General features: G+C 34.9%; 1 pseudogene; it reads left to right on the top strand.

Moving 5' to 3' along the window:
• Window positions 1-8156: 8156 nt before the first annotated feature.
• Window positions 8157-8733, top strand: LOC132007243 (cell division control protein 42 homolog; annotated as a pseudogene).
• The last annotated feature ends 8947 nt before the right edge of the window (window positions 8734-17680 follow it).

Genomic DNA, 17680 nt, shown 5'->3' with positions numbered 1-17680 from the left:
GATATCGAAGAGGTATCTGTACTCCCATGTTTATTGCAGCATGATTCACAATAGCCAAGATATTGAAACAAAATAAATGTCCATGAATGGATGAATAAAGAAGACATGAATATATATGTATAATGGAATATTATTCAGCCATAAGAAAGAAAGAAATCCTGCCATTTACAAAAACATCGATGTACCTTGAAGGCATTATGCTAAGTGAAATAAGCCAGGGAGGGAAAAAATAATATTGTATGATATCACTTTTATTTGGAATCTTAAAAAGCTGAACTTACTAGAGTTGAATGTTGGTTACAAGGGCCTGGTGTTGGGGGAAATAGAGAGATGTTGGTCAAAAAGTATAAAATTCCTTTTAGAAGATTCATACTTTCTGAGAATATAATGCAGAGCACTGTGATTATAGTTATAAACAATATTGCATTATACCCTTGAAAGTTGCTAAGAGAATATATATAAATGTTCTCACCACAATAAAGAAATGATAATTATACAGAGTGATAGAGGAGTTACATTTCCCTTCTGTGGCAATCTTTCTACTATATATGCGTATCAATAGAATAAGTGGAGGTCTGTTCTGAAGGAGTCTAAGACAAAAACATCTCAAATCTCCTGAGTGTATTGTCTTCCTAAAAGAAATAGCCTCACCCTGAAAGAAATCTGCCAACAGAAGGATCCAGTTCACCTCTTATACTGTTGGTAGGAAGGTAAACTGGGGCAGTGGCAGCCAGGTGATGGGTATTATGGAGGGCACATGTTGCACGGAGCACTGGGTATGGTGCATAAACAATGAATTCTGGAACACTGAAAAGAAATAAAAGAAAAAAAAAACTCTTCAAAGGAAAGGAATAGGAAAACTTCTAATAGTTTTTAATAAAGTGAGTAAATAAAAAATTGATAAAAATATAATTATACATAAATACAAATAAATATTTTGCTTATCAACATAAAAATAAAATATAATGGAAACAAATGCTAATGTATCACAAATAAATGCACTTATTTCAGGTTTGCAAGGATGGACATTGCAATTTTTTTATAGTTTACTTTTATAATTAAATACATTAATCCCTTACCAAAGATTATGAAAAGGCATTTTACAAAATTCCCACCACTATCTTACTACTTGGCAGAAACAGAGGTCTTACATCTTGTAATTAAATAAGAAAAACAAATTAAAATTTTAAGAATTAGAAAGACAAAGGTGAAATAATCTTTACATATATTATTATATATGTAGAACACAAAACAACACAATGAAAACTGCTATAAACAACAAAAATCAGTAAAATTTAAGGTATATACAAAACAGCCATTTATAAATTATAATAGCAATAAAATATAAAATATAACTTTAGACAGAGTAATAATAAAATTCTTTGTAATTAACATGGAATGTGTTAAACTTATATGAAAAAATCTTTAAAACACTCTTGAAGGACATAAAATTTAGACTGTAACAAATTGAAATACCAATCATGTTCTTGGACAGAAATACTAAGCATAATACAGTCATCCATTCCCCCTAAGTTATAAATCCTACTCAATTACAATAAAAATATTTCTATGAAAGTAAACATGTTTCTTTGAAAATACATATAGAAAAATGAAGAATTTGGAATAATAAGAAAATTCTGAAAGAATATTACAATGTGGAGGAGGGGGCTAAACTTATCATATCCCAAAACCAATTGTAATGCCTCATAATCACATTATAATTACATCAATAAGAATTTGGTATATGTAATTGGGTCCATTTATAGTTAAATGTATAGTTTTCAGGCCCCACGCTTCCCCTTTCAACTTTTGTTGCACATTTGTGCTGATTTTTTTTTTTTAATTCCATCTACTCCCTTCCCAAACACCTGCAGAAAGTTCAAAAAATGCAAACCTCAGGAATCTTCACCCTGGTACCACCCTCTAATCACAAAAACAGAACAAAACAAAAAACAGCAACAAAAATAAAACAGGCTCACTCACCCCTCCCTTTCAGAATACCTCCATGTGCAAGTAATAAACTTTTTCAAATTCTTTTGGGGTCTAGGTGACATCATCAGTCTTACTATCCAAACCAATTTGGAACAGGTGGGGGTCCCATCCTACTTCCTTAAGGCAAGCAAGCATAGTAAGTATATGTAGATAAACAAACAATTAAAAAAAAATGGAACAGCTTTATTGAGATATAATTCATATACTGCATAATTCACCTATCAAAAGAGTACAATTTTATAATTTTAGTATATTCACCAAGTTGTGTAACCATCATCACACCAATTTAATAATACTTCAAAAAGAAATCTCATACCACCTATTAGCAATGACTCTTTATTCTCCTCTAACCCCCCTAGCCTTAGAAATCCAGTAATCCACTTTCTGTCCTATAGATTTATCTATTCTGGATATTTCATATAAATAGAATCATATAATAGGTAGTCTTTTGTGACTATCTTGTTTCATTTAGCATAATATTTTCAAGGCTCATCCTTGTTGTAGTATATACCAATAGTTCATTCTTTTTATCTCCAAATAAGATTCTATTTTATGGATATACTAACATTTGTTTATCCATTCATCAGTTGATATACATTTGGGTTGTTGATGCCTTTTGGCTATTTTAAGTATTGCTGATATGAACATGTGGGTACAAGGTCTTTTTGTGAACCTATGTTTCCAAATCTCTATAAATGGAATTGCTGGGTTATATAGTAACTCCATGTTTAACCTTTTAAGGTTTTGCCAGCTTGTTCCAGTGTTTGTACCATCTTACTTTCCTAACAGCACTGTATGAGCTCCAACTCTTCCATATCCTTGCCAATACTTGTCGTTTAGATTATATCTGTCCTAGTTAGAAATGAAATGGTATCTCACTGGGGAGGGGGGTTGAAAGAAGGGGGTGGGGTTATGGACACTGGGGAGGGTATGTACTTTGGTGAGTGCTGTGAAGTGTGTAAACCTGGTGATTCACAGACCTATACCCCTGGGGATAAAAATAAAAATATATGTTTATTTAAAAAAAAAGAAAAAAATGAAATGGTATCTCACTGTATATTTGATTTCCATTTCTCTGATGGCTAATGATATTCAGCACCTTTTCGTGAGCTAATTGGATATTAGTAGATCTTCTCTGAAGAAATGTCTATTGAAGCCTTTAGCTTGCTTTTTAAAGCAGATTGTTTGTCGTTTTTATTATCGGGTTGTAACAGTTCTTCATATAATCTAGATGTAAATCCATTATCAGATATATGATTTGCAGATATTTTCCCCATTCTGTGAGTTGTCTTTTCACTTTATCGATGGTATCTTTTAAACCAGAGAAGTCTAAGTTTCATGAAATCCAATTTATCCATTTCTTTCTTTTATCCATTTCTTTATGGTTTTGATATCACACCTGAGAAGGCTTTACCTAAGATTTATTTCTCTGATTTCTTCTAATATTTCTATTCCTTTAACTCTTGCATATAGACTTGTAACCCATCTTGAGTTAATTTTTGTGTGTGTTATGAGGGAGCAGTCCAAATTCATTCCTTGACATGTGTATATCCAATTACTGCAGTAATATTTGTTGAAAAGACTACTTTGTTTCATTGAACTGCCTTGGCACTCTTGTTGAAAATCAACTGGCTATACATACAAGTGTCTATTCTGCAATCTTATTCAATTTCTTTGATCTATAGGTCCATCTTTATGATAGTACCACACTATCTTGAATATGGTAGCTTTGTATTTCAGTTTGAAATACGGAAGTATGAGTCTTCCAACTTTAATCTTCTTTGGCTACTCTTAGTCGCTTGAATCTTATAAATTTTAGGATAAGTGTCAATTTCTGCAGAGAAGCCTTTTGGTTCAATAAGGATCACATTCAGTCGATGGATCGATTTTTTTTAAAGATTTTATTTATTTATTTGACACAGAGAGAGAGACAGAGAGTGATGGGCAGAGGAAGAGAGAGAAGCAGGCTCCCTGAGGAGCAGGGAGCCAGATGCAGGGCTCCATCCCAGGACCCTGGGATCATGACCTGAGCCAAAGGCAGATGCTTAACTAACTGAGCCACTGAAGTGCTACTTAATGGATCAATTTGAAGGAGTACTGCTGTTTTAACAATATTAAGTCATCTGATTAACTAACATAGGATGTCTTCCTATTTGGGTTTTTTTATATCTTTCAAAAATTTCTGTAGTTTTTAGAGGACAAATTTTGCACTTTCTTTATTAAACTTATTCCTAAGTATTTTATTATTTCTAATGCCATTTTAAATGGAATTATTTTCTTAATTTCACTGTTCATTGTTAGTATTTATAAATACAACTAGTGCTTATAACTGCTCATATCCTTCAGTCTTACTGAACTAGTGTATTAGTTCCCAAAGTTTTTGAGTGGATTCTTTAGAATTTTGTATGTACAAGATCAAGTGATCTGGAATTAGAAATAATTTCACTTATTCTTTCCTAATCTGGATGCCTATTTTTTTTTCCTTACCTAATTTCCCTGCAATGTTAATGCAAGCAGCAAGGATAGAGTGCATGTTTTATTGTTGATTTTAGGTGGAAAATATACAGTATTTCACCACTGTATGTTCTAACTAATCACCACGAACTTCATGGCTTAAAACAACAGAAATTTATTGCCTTACCATTCTGGAGGTCACAAGTTTTAAATGTTTCTCACTGGGCTGAAATCAGAATGCTGCAGAGCTGCATTCCCTTCAGGAAGCTCTAGGTGAAAATCAATGTTCTTTTCTCTTTCAGATTCTAGAGTCTCCTATTATTGCTTGGCCCATGTCCTCTTCCATTTTCAAAGCCAGTAATGGCCAGTCAAGTAATTCTCATACCATGTATGACTGACACAGACTCTGCCTCCCTGATCCACATTTAAAGATCCTGTGATTATATTGGGTCCATAGAGATAAGCCAGGATATCTATTTTAAGGTTAAGTTTTTTAGCAACTTTTACTCCAACTGCAAATTTAATTATTTGTTGCCATGTAATGTAATCAGGATGAAGGCATCTTTAGGAGGCCATCATTCTGTCCACCATAGTCTGTTTTCTGGCCTTTATAGAACCATGTCTGTCCTACATGCAAAATATCTTTCCCTTATCCCAACATGATCCCAAATATCAATATATGGCAGCATCAATGCAAAGTCTAAAATGTCATCTAAATCTTGTCACCTCAAAATTCTCAAATCTGATAATCTAACCCATTTAAATCAGGTATGGGTAAGTCTGTGGGTATAATCTATCTTGAGGCAAAATTCTCCAAATGTAATCCTGTGAACTTAAAAATCAAGTTATCTGCTCACAAAATACTCTTGTGGGAAGGTATAGAATAATAACTATAGGCATACACATTAAAAAAGGGAGAAAAGGGAAAGTATTAAAGGAGCTACCCATCTCATCAAATTGAAAATCTAGCAGGGTAAATTCCATCGGTTTCAAGGCCTGGGAATAATTCTCTGCCAATTTTGAGTCTGCAATCTGTCCTTAAGGCTCCTCTCTCTGAGTTATTCTTCCTTTTTCCATAAAGGGTAACTCATGTTTGAGCTAGGTAATTTTTATCAGTCTGTTTACCATCTGTAGTATTTTGTGAGTACAATGACCATCTTTTGGCTCTGTCACACTTTTAATCCTAGCTGGCAGTGTTTCTGCTAGTATAAAATTCTCAAGAACCTTATGGGTTAACCAGATATGTCACAAGAATTCATTACTTTTGACAAGAGACTCCTTCATAGGTTTTATTCAATATTTCCATCTCTATTTTTGTCTTCTACTAAGATGGCTGAGGGACTGTATGTGTCACAAACTTAGTATCTTAAAACACAACTCAATACTCTGTCATTTTGGTCTTTCAAAGGTATTAGCAAAAACTCTCCAGCCATACACTGTTTTTTCACTAAAGCACTTTTTTTTAACAGTGACTCTTAATTTTAACATCTTTTGCAACCAGGACAAGCTAAGAATTTCCCAAATCATGAAGTCTTGGTTCCTTTTTGTTTAATAGTTCTTCCCCCAAGTCATCTTTTTCCTCTTATATTTTGCTATAAGCAAACAGGAGATACTAGACTTTGCCTTTTAAACTTTATTAGGAAATCTCAGCTAAGTAGCCAACTTCAGCACTTCAACTTCTGCTTTCCTCATGACTAAAGGGCACAATTCTTGCTAAATTTTCCATCAGTATATAATAAAGATTCCCTTTCCTCCATTTTCCAATACCATGTCCCTCATTCTCTTCTATGCCTCCAACAGCAGAACTTTTAACATTCATGTTTCTGTTATCAATTTGTTTTTGAGTAAATCGTCTCTAATAAGTTTTCTCTACCAAACTCCTCATTTCCTTCTAAGTTCTCAATAGGAAAAACATTAACATCTACATTTCTGCTAACAATCTGTTCAAGGCAATGTAGGCATTTTCTATCATGCTTCTCAAAATTTTCCATCCTCTGCCCACTGCACAACTGCAAAGCTATATAAACAATGTTAAGTATCTGTTATACTAGCACCCCACTTCCAGATACCAAAATCTGTATTAGTTTCCATTGACCCAGTAATTAGGACTCACCAAGTTAATTAAACAGTTACATGAAGCAGTGTCTTTACATAACACTGTATAACCAAAAAAGTAGATTACCCTAAGAGTAGTCTTTAAATCTAGGGCCAACACAGCCAGATATATATCACAGAAGGAGATGTCATCCCTCAAACAATGCTCCCATTCCATGCTGCAGTCCAGAGGAACTTCATAACCTAATTCTAAAAAACACATTTACCAATCCCATGGTATCCAGGTCCATCAATGTACCTCTTTGCATTATGTCATACTAATAACCTAACTTACCATCGAAGGCAATGACTCCATTATCATGTTATCCCTGTAAAATTCATGCATAAAAAAATTGCTACTTATTTCCATCCAAAATCCACAATTTCCTATGACTTATGGCTTTTACTCTTACCACTTTGTGCAACATCAAAACCTGTACTATTTCTCCAAACCCGTCAGAAACTGGAGGAGCTGCAGGACATTTACTGATTTCTGTAAGACATATTTTAATATACAAAGTACCAACACAAACTTTGTCCCAATACATACCAGTCACAAGAAGAAATTTCTGACTCAGAAAATACTTACACCATCCAAATTTTCAAACCCTGAAAACCAATTTATCAGATTGCCCAAGTTTATAAAAGTAGTCAACTACATTACAGTTTTCAAAAATATCTTACAACTATTCCTATCCATAGCATTTAACCACCGTCCATCATACCTCAGCATTCAGCACCAGCATTCATAACCTAAGACAATATATGATGAAGGACAAGAAGTCATAATATAAGAAAAATATGACATGATATTGCACTGAATTCACAACCATTTCAACCTATGTAACAATGGAAAATATACAGATCAACAGTCTGGTCAAGATATTCAACCAGTGGACTCCCCGTGCCACTTTGACTAGACTGAAGGAATTTGAGAGTGAAGTTTTCAGCTCTACTTTAAGCTTCTTTAAGCCATAAAACCCCTTTCCTATATCAAGTTTCTGACAACCATGATTCCAACAGACTCTGCCCTATCTTTATTCAAATATAAACTCCTGCCCCAGTGATCTTGACCCCTTAGAATCATTGTTCATTTATGGCTCCTCATTATCTCTGAATGGACATAACACAACCTTAGAGAAGAATGCACAGCAAAGAAAGAAATAGAAGCTGCATTTCAATTTTTCCCCTAGAAAAGATCTCTGTGAGTGTGTTCCTGAATGTAGAGATAAATGCTGAGCAACGTGAATTTTTTTTAATCTGATATATTATTTTTTCTGTCTATCATATTCCAACTGGTATGAAAATAGAAATAAGAATATGAAATCTAGATGTAGTCTTCAGGACCAGATCCAAATATAAATCAAAGTACAAGTTTGCTATTCAATAACAAATATTTGTTTCATTAAAATCCTCAAATGTAAAAAAAAAAAAAATCCTCAAATGTATAGACTGAAAGTTCAGCTTTAGTTAGTTTACCAAAGGTTTTATGAAATACTCAAATTGTAAATTTAAAATTTAAACTACCTTTGGCAGTGCTGCTAATGCCCTAGCAGAGAAGCTGAGGCCACCATCCAATTTGAAATATTTAAAGTAGATACAGAACTCTTTCAGCAATGCAGACAATTAAGGGCATTTTTGTGGGTGAACAGTGCTGTTGGTAAAACATGTTTCCTGATATCCTACACAATAAACAAATTTCCAACTGAGTATGTATGGACTGCTTTTGACATCTATGCAGTTACAGTTATGATTGGTGGAGAGCCATATACTCTTGGTCTTTTTGATACAGCAGGGTAAGAGGATTATGACAGATTATGACCACCAAGTTATCCACAAACAGATGTATTTCTAGTCTGTTTTTCAGTGGTTTCTCCATCCTCATTTGAAAATGTGAAGGAAAAGCAGGTGCCTGAGGTAACTCACCACTGTCCAAAGACTCCTTTCTTTCTTGTTGGGACTCAAACTGGTCTCTGAGATGACCCCTCTTCAACTGAGAAACTTGCTAAGAACAAACAGAAGCCTATTATTCCAGAGACTGCTGAAAAGTTGGCCCAGGATCTGAAGGCAGTCAAGTATGTGGAGTGTTCTGCACTCACACAGAAAGGCCTAAAGAATGTATTTGACGAAGCAATGTGGGCTGCCCTGGAGCCTGCCGGACCAGAGAAGAGCCGCAGGTGTGTGCTGTTGTGAACATCTCTCTAGAGCCCTTTCCACACAGCTGGTGTCAGCATCATACTAAAAGCAATGCTAAATCAAACTAAAGATTAAATTTAAAATTCATTTCTGTAATAGTGACAAATGCCTGCACCTACCCACATACACTCGTGTGAGACAAGGCCTATAGGTGTGGTCCCCTCCCCCCCCCCCAGTACTAGTGAATTTGAGTAATTGTGTATTGTAAGAAAAGTGATTAGTACTAGATTTTGTGGGAATTTTTTTTGTTTCAAAAACAAATTTTTTTGTTTTGTTTAAAAGCAAGGCTAGCTTGTGATGACTCTGTAACAAACTAATTTGGGTTGTTGAAGCTGCCCCTGGGCTCTATCCACTCTGGAAAACGATCTGGGACATTTGGGTGTTTTTTTGTTGTTGCTGTTCTGTTTTGTTTTTTGTTTTTTGTTTTTTTCTGGAGGTTGGGTACGGGGAGTATGTGTGGGTTTTGTTTTTATTTAGTCATGTTTTTTAAATTCATTAACCACTGGATAGGCCTTTAGGGGAGGAGGATGGATTGATTTCACATTCCACTTCCTAGATCTAGTTTAGAAAACTTGTTCTCCACCTGGTACTCTTAGGAAGGAGTACAGTAAATGCCTCATTTAATAACATACTCCTTTTTGAAAGCTGCCTTTTCTCTCCACCCTTTATTAGGTCCAGTATCTGATGAAACTCATGAGACACGGTGGAACCCATCATGCCCCTCCTCTTTTCTACAGTGCGCTATATATGTGACCATGACTTTGAAGAAAATTTGTTTAGTATTTGCTGGTTTTTTTCAATTAATTTCTTTTTTAAAAATATTTTATTTATTTATTTAACCGAGAGAGACACAGTGAGAGAGGGAACAGAAGCAGGGGGAATGGGAGAAGGATAAGTAGGCTTCCTCCCAAGCAGGGAGCCCCATGTGGGGCTTGATCCCAGGACTCTGGGATCATGACCTAAGCCAAAGGCAGACGTTTAACAACTGAGTCACCCAGGTTCCCCTTTAAGTTAATTTCTAACTTCTTTCACTGATAAATGAAAAAAATATTGCACATTTTGAAATATACCAATCGAGTACAGAATTAAAAACATTTTCCCTGTCAAATAAATAAATATAAAAAATAAAAAAATAAAATTTAAACTATCTTCAACACAATACACACATGCACACTTAAAATAAACAAATAAAATTTCTAGTAATGATTATATAAAGTCCACATCTGCAACAGACTGTGTATTATGTTGCAAGATAAATCATGATATTACCATACAATCATGAATTTCAAATTCAATATTATGAAGAAAAATGTTCACAAATATATCCTAAGTTCTTTCATCATTTTATCTGAAATGAGTATGTAAAAGAACCATACAGAAATTCCAACATTAATATGCACTGGGATGTTTTGCTTCTACTTGGTTTCTCTGAGTGTTATAAGTTAATCAGTTTCTTAAAATTATTTTATTTTGATATACACATATTATCAATAACATTAAAGCAAGTGAAATAGTAGGAATATCAGTTAAAATTCTATGTTCTTGGTAATCCTCTTCTGTTCTTCTAAAATGAGAATTATGTAAGTCTACCAGTACTGAGATTCTAACAAGTGGATAGCAGTTTTAAGAGTAAAGCTTTCTGGGTAACTGGGTGGCTCAGTCAGTTAAGCACCTGTCCTCAGCTCAGTTCAGGTCCTGGGATGGAGTACCACATTGGACTCTCTGCTCCACAGGGAGTCTTCTTCTTCCTGTGCCCCTCCTTCCACTCATTCTCTCAATATCGTGTTCTCTCTCTCTCTCTCTCTCAAATTAATAAATAAAATATATTTTTAAAAAGAGTAAAGCTTTCTTTTTTCCAGGTGTGTGGGTGGGGTCCATAATTTCTTCACTTGAAATATTTTTTCTTTTCAGTTTTATTTTAGCATATATTATTTGAAAACATAGCACATATATTTCATAAGATAGTTTAACAAATAATTAAACAAAGTGATCTGAAGGGGCACGTGCACTCGAATGTTTATAGCAGCAATGTCTACAATAGCCAAACTATGGAAAGAACCTAGATGTCCATCAACAGATGAATGGATCAAGAAGATGTGATATATATACACAATGGAATACTATGCAGCCATCAAAAGAAATGAAATCTTGCCATTTGTGGCGACATGGATGGAACTAGAGGGTATCATGCTTAGCAAAATAAGTCAAGCAGAGAAAGACAACTATCATATGATCTCCCTGATATGAGGAAGTGGAGATGCAACATGGGGGGTTAAGGGGGTAGGAGAAGAATAAATGAAACAAGATGGGATTGGGAGGGAGACAAACCATAAGTGACTCTTAATCTCACAAAACAAACTGACGGTTGCTAGGGGGAGGGGGTTTGGGAGAGGGCGGTGGGGTTATGGGCACTGGGTAGGGTATGTGCTATGGTGAGTGCTTTGAAGTGTGAAAACCTGGCGATTCACAGACCTGTGCCCCTGTGATTAAAAATACATTATATGTTTATAAAAAATAAAATTAAAAAAATAATTAAACAATCATGAAACTACTGTCCAAGTAAAAAACAGTATCACCAATCAGCCCAAAAGTACCCATTTATTCCTTCCCGATGTGAAGAACTTCCTCAACTTATCCTATTATTTTGGTAGAAATTTCTTTATTATCATTATCATTTTGTAACCAGTGATGCAGCACTAATATTTTATTTCTCTGGTAATAAAATAAAAATATCTGTTGTTTCGTGTCATTTTTTTTCGATAATATGTTGCTAAGATTCAACAAGTGGTGTGTATCTATAGTTCATTCTTTTATTTTATTTTATTTTTTTTATTTTTTTATTTTTTTTTTAATTTTTTATTTTTTATAAACATATATTTTTATCCCCAGGTGTACAGGTCTGTGAATCACCAGGTTTACACACTTCACAGCATTCACCAAAGCACATACCCTCCCCAATGTCCATAATCCCACCCCCTTCTCCCAAACCCCCTCCCCCCAGCAACCCTCAGTTTGTTTTGTGAGATTGAGTCACTTAGTTCATTCATTTTTATCAATAAATATATTCCAATTTCTCTATGTTTATCCAATGTGTTTATCCATTCTACAAAGAGTGGGATGTTTCCAGTTTTGGGCCATTAAATTTAATGTTGGGACTACTCTATGAATGTGTATCTAGTATATATGTGTACTTAGGTCTCTAGGGTAGCACTATCTAATGTAACCCCTGCATTGACTGAAATGTTCTACTTCCACTGTCCAATAAAGTAACCAACAGCCATTTGTGGGTTTTGAGCACTTCAAATGTGGTTAGTGACAATGTGGTATTGAATTGTTTATTTTATCTTATTTCATTAAATTTACATTTAAATAGACACATGTGAATAGTAGCTACCACTGTACAACATAGATAAACCTAACTGTTATGTTAGCATTAATGACCACAAGGGTCAAGAGGTGGAAAAACTACTTCTGATTGATGTCAAGTCACAGTCAGATGAAGAGAGAACTTATATGGCAGTCTGCATTATATGTAAAATTATAATGAGAATGCAATTTACAGATTGTCCAGTTTCTAATGTGAAATTGATAGCATCAAGTGAAAATGAGAAAGACTTTAAGAATTGGAATGTGGATCTCTAGAGAAATAAAATGAAAAATATATGAAACAAACTCCAAGTCTATCTGATGTTCCCTTGCTGTAGGAAGCTGACTCTCCTTCTGTGAATAAAGAGATGAGGCTTCACTTATGGTAAGGTAATATAATAACATCAACTGAGGCAATTGTCTTGCAGGAGGAAGCATATTCTGCTCAAGCTCCCTCAAAACCATTCTTTATTAATTCTAGAACTATAAATACAGTTAGACATTGGCCTATTCTGGAGAATAAGTGCTAAGTCAGTCCCAGGAAGAAATAATTTGTACTCCAAAAATACTTCAATAATGTGTGGGAAATACTTGCAAAAATAGATTCTAAGGGAAGCTTTGGTCTAAGCCAAGTAAAATATTTTAAATTATTGGACCAGGCTGAATTTATTGATACAGATAAACCTACCAAAATTGGGGGATTAAATATATTAAGGTTAACTGGAAGTGGCTTTAAGAAATTACTTGATTGGTTAAGTGAAACATGGATTTGCAATGGCTTACATTCAATGAAGCTGAGATACTAGAACTTTCACAGCATATTGTAGAAGAAATACAAGAAGTTATGGAGTTAGGGATACTGTAGTAGATTTATCATCTGTATACTATATAGCTACCCTAAACACTATAACCTTTGAGAGGGCCCAGAAGACATGCCTTTAGCTAAGACATTGTGAAGTACCTTCAGATGGGTGTATCAACTTCTTGGAAATATTCTATACAGCTTTCTTCTAGGTAATGCAGCCAGTAGAAGATGCCACCATTGAACAAGTTTCCCTATTTCAGTGGGGATGTTGGTTTTCCAGAATGACAAAGACCAAATATTTAACTATAAGAGACAAGGTTGGTACACTTTTCAAAACAGGCAACAGGAACAAACCTGTAATCACAATATTTTGACCTATTGGATCTTTGGCAGTAACTTATTAATCATATGAATTTTATAGATGGAAGTCTATGAACATATTGTTTCAGCTCCAAAACAGAGAAATATCTACATCTTACAACCAAAATTCTGACTTGACTTGCCAAAATGAGAGTCACTCAGTTTCTAGACTTAAGTTCACAGATGTAAAGACTTTTGACTGACGAAGAGGCTAGGACTCCTGAGAAAGAACACTGAAGGACTGTGACTCTTCAACTCTTCCCGAAAGTGATCTATAGCCATTTGCAAAAGTTATCTTATAGTGGGAAATGGAGAATATCCATATATTTCATGGATTACTAGGTATTGATCTAAATTGGCAATAATTTCTGGACACAAAAAATAAATGTCACTCTGGTCTATTATGCAAAGTGCATATATGGAAGTCAAGTGATAAGAGTAGAATTGGCCCAAATCAGCCTATTAATAGAGCCAGCAGAAGAAAAACTCATCTTGTGGCTACTTTTTCCAGTTCCTGAATATGTACTGTCTCCATGAACGACAGGTGACAGACTAGGAAGGGCTAAATTCAGGCCTCCTGACTTCTTTTCTCTTCCAGGAAAATAAACCAAAAGCAATTCTGATTCCCAGAGGAAACTCCATTAGTCTTAGTATCCAAGACTTGAAAAATACACACTCAATTTAATTCACTTACTTGGCCAATGCATATCTCAGAGATTGACTTGAATTATTATTAATATAATTTTTTAAATTATAGTTGCTATTATAACTGTGGCATCTTAACTGGAACAAGTGAACACAGCCCTGGCAAGGGTACATGACTATTAATTTGGCAAGTTCTTTTATTTATACACCAATCTGCAAGGAGCAGCAGCAGAAGTTAATTTTCACTTCACTGTTTCAGAGCTATGTCAGTATGTCCACTTTCTGCCACAGGAAGGTTGAAAGAGATGTTATATTTGGGTATATGCCTCAGAAAATCAAAGTAGTCCTCTATATTGATAACATTAGGCTGATTGGATCAGATGAACAGGAATTAGCGAGAAAATTTATGGTAAAGAACCTAAACAGTCAGGACACACCTCTCAGCCAATGAGCAAATAACAGGATTACTGTACCAGATGAGGTGGTTGCTGCAGATTACGAGAGAAAAATGGGGTATATAATGGGGAATGATATGTTATGCTAGCAATTCAAGGTATTCTTTATATTCTTTACTTTCTTGTGCAATAATAAATTTTAACAGAAAATCACAGCAGCAGCAACAAAATCCTGCAGAACAAATGAGGAATCAGATCTTTTAGTTATGAAATTTTGGTTCATCCTGCCAGCTTAAAAGAATCAGGATTAATTAAAGTGCTTGTTGAGGACAAAGATGATATAGAATGGTGGGAAAGAATGGAATTATAATGATCAACTCTGGCTTTTTGACCACTTATAAAAATGACAAGTACATTAGACACACATATTTCCTTTCTTGATTGTGATATATATGTTTTCATTCCTTGTCCTTTTAAACTACTATCTTACATGAGAATTTTGTGGGTAGCTAACTTTAAATTTTATTCTTTAGGTTACAGAGCATTCAGATTAGATTGTGACTGAACTGGCAATGAATTTAACTTTGCTAAGGGATAGATACATTATCTGCTGGGACTCAGTATCTCCTCTATTAGGAAAGAGGATATGAATGTCTTTGTACAAAGGACTGATGTCTTGTTAGCAAAAGCATAAAGAAGTTAATATTTCTGTTCCATGTTGGTTCAAATATGTGGTGTGGTTTGTAAGTTAATGCTGCACAGGCAAACGGGAGGACTGTGTGATTATTTATATGACATATCACAAAACAAATCAACAATTTAATAATGTCATACATGATGCTAGAGAAAGGACTGTGTAAAAAGACCTTACCTTTGCCAGGAAGGCCTGAAAAGGTTGGAAGATGAGAGGAGGAGACAAGGGCTATCATTACTGTTTGCTTGCTGTACCCATCAATGTCATCCCAACATGATCACTTTGCCATGAAAGCTGCAGTTGCTTCCAGGCAACACATACTTTGTGGGTTCCCAGAACACACAAAGCATTGTACTTTGTATGTACAATGGCATTGTATTTTACCAGTGGTGTTCCATAAATGTTGATGAAGGAAAAGAGTGTATAAATAAATGAATATCAGAGTTGAAAGTGACTCAATATACTGTTTAGCTCAACCCCCTTTTTACAAAGAAATTCTTAAAGAAATTTATTTGGTTGCATCAAGTAACCATGAGAGGAAACAAACACAATGAAGAATAACAAAAGTGAAGCATAATAAATATTAAGTTCTATGAAATCTTGCCATTTAAAATGATGTGGATAGAACTAGAGTGTATTATGGTAAGCAAAATAAGTCAGAGAAAGACAAATACCATATGATTTCACACATGTGTGGAATTTAAGAAACAAAACAGATGAACATAGCAGAAGGGATGGAAAAGTAAAATAAGGTGAAATCAGAGAGGGAGACAAACTATAAGTGATCTTAACTCTAGGAAACAAATTAAGGGTTGCTGGAGGGGAGAGGGTGGGGGTTGGGGCATTTGGATGATGGGCATTAAGGAGGGCAAGTGATGTAATGAGCACTGGGTGGTATATACAAATGATGAATCAAAATCAATCAATCAATACAAAGTTCTAGATTCTCCCATTTTTCTTTAAAATTCACATTAAATTACATCTGTGTAATGTACATGTACAACCAAGAAAAAGATAAACAACTATGTGTAGCAAGCAGACAGGAAGCACAGATATATATCTTCACTTATAATAAAAATCATCAAAAATCATCAAAATATTATTAAGAAAGTAATAGTTGAATTTTGAGAAAAAAGATTTCTAGGAAACATTTTGAAATATATTTTCCCTCTACCTGAAAACACAGAACTTTTATAGCACTTCTTGTAAGATAGTTAAAAGAATTACATAGAATAACTACAAGTCTAGACCTTATTGTACCGCACAGACTTTTACCAGAACAAGACTTCTAAGAATGAGACATTTCAGGGGTGCCTGGATGGCTCAGTGGATTAAAGCCTTTGCCTTTGGTTCAGGTCATGATCCCAGGGTCCTGGGATTGTGCCCTCCATCGGGCTCTCTGCTCAGCAGGAAGCCTGTTCACACCCCCAACCACTCTCCGCCTACTTGTAATCTCTCTCTGTCAAATAAATAAATAAAATCTTAAAAAAAAAAAAGAATAAGACATTTCAATAGGAAGACATTATGCAAAATACAACTGATGAATTTTACCTAATCAATACAGAAGCCTATACTTTAAGTACACAGAAGAAAATTATTTCATGGTCTAGCAACACTTAGCACAACCAGCTCAGTACTGACTGAAAAGAGAAAGAACTGCATGAATTTGGTTAGAGACAGATCTAGGAATTAAAAACCTCACGTATCTTTATTTTGGGGGCAATGATACATAAACTAGTCCTACTACCTACTGTACTTACCAGAGAACCTGACAAAATACTAGTTTCTTTTTCAGGACATTTCACATTTCTAACAAGCTCTCAAGTTAAACAGATGAAGAGGTAAAGGACTCTGTTTTATCATTCTTTGTTTTCACAATATGTAGTACTATGTCTAGTAAACAAGAGATAGCAAAAGATTACTGATGGTTAAAATATATAATATGGATAATTTCTTTTAAAGATTTTATTTATCCATTTGACAGACAGGGATCACAAGTAGTCAGAGAGGCAGGCAGAGAGAGAGGGGGAAGCAGGCTCCCCACTGAGCAGAGAGCCTGATGTGGGGCCCAATCCCAGGACCCCAGGATCACGACCCGAGCCGAAGGCAGAGGCTTTAACCCACTGAGCCTCTCAGGTGCCCCTAATATGGATAATGTTGATAAATGATACTGATGAATAAAAAAATGAACTTATCACTTTACCAGATACGAAGTGCTTTCTAAAGCTATATATATTTTGGGACACCTGCAAGCCTGGGTAGCTTTCTCAGATTACATCCAGCTTTGGCACACGAACAGGAGTAGGACTATGAAATGTTTAAATATCATACAATGACTTCCTCTGGTTATGGTTGAAAAGATAGCTGATCCACCCCTGGGCACATAGTTAGTATCCTCTGTTGATTTGTAGACAGAATCTCTTGTAAGTTATATGTGAGCATTAGGCATAAAAGGTCATATAACCTCAGGGGCTAAGAGTGACCTTGTTTGCATTTCACCCTGATGGTCTGGTCAAGAAAACGAAACAAAACAAAAGCAGGGTTCAGAGAGATGGGACTAATAACAAAAACAAACACATACAAATAGAAAAAGGAAAGGAAAAGCCATAAAGAAAATGAACACGCAATGGTGAGATGAAGGGACCCTGGTCCAGAAGACTTAACATTCTGGTTTGAGTT

The sequence above is a fragment of the Mustela nigripes genome, chromosome X (assembly GCF_022355385.1).
Source record: "Mustela nigripes isolate SB6536 chromosome X, MUSNIG.SB6536, whole genome shotgun sequence".
NCBI classification, from domain to species: domain Eukaryota; kingdom Metazoa; phylum Chordata; class Mammalia; order Carnivora; family Mustelidae; genus Mustela; species Mustela nigripes.
The sequence above is the reverse complement of the archived record's forward strand: the minus strand, read 5'-3'. Positions and strand labels throughout refer to the sequence as shown.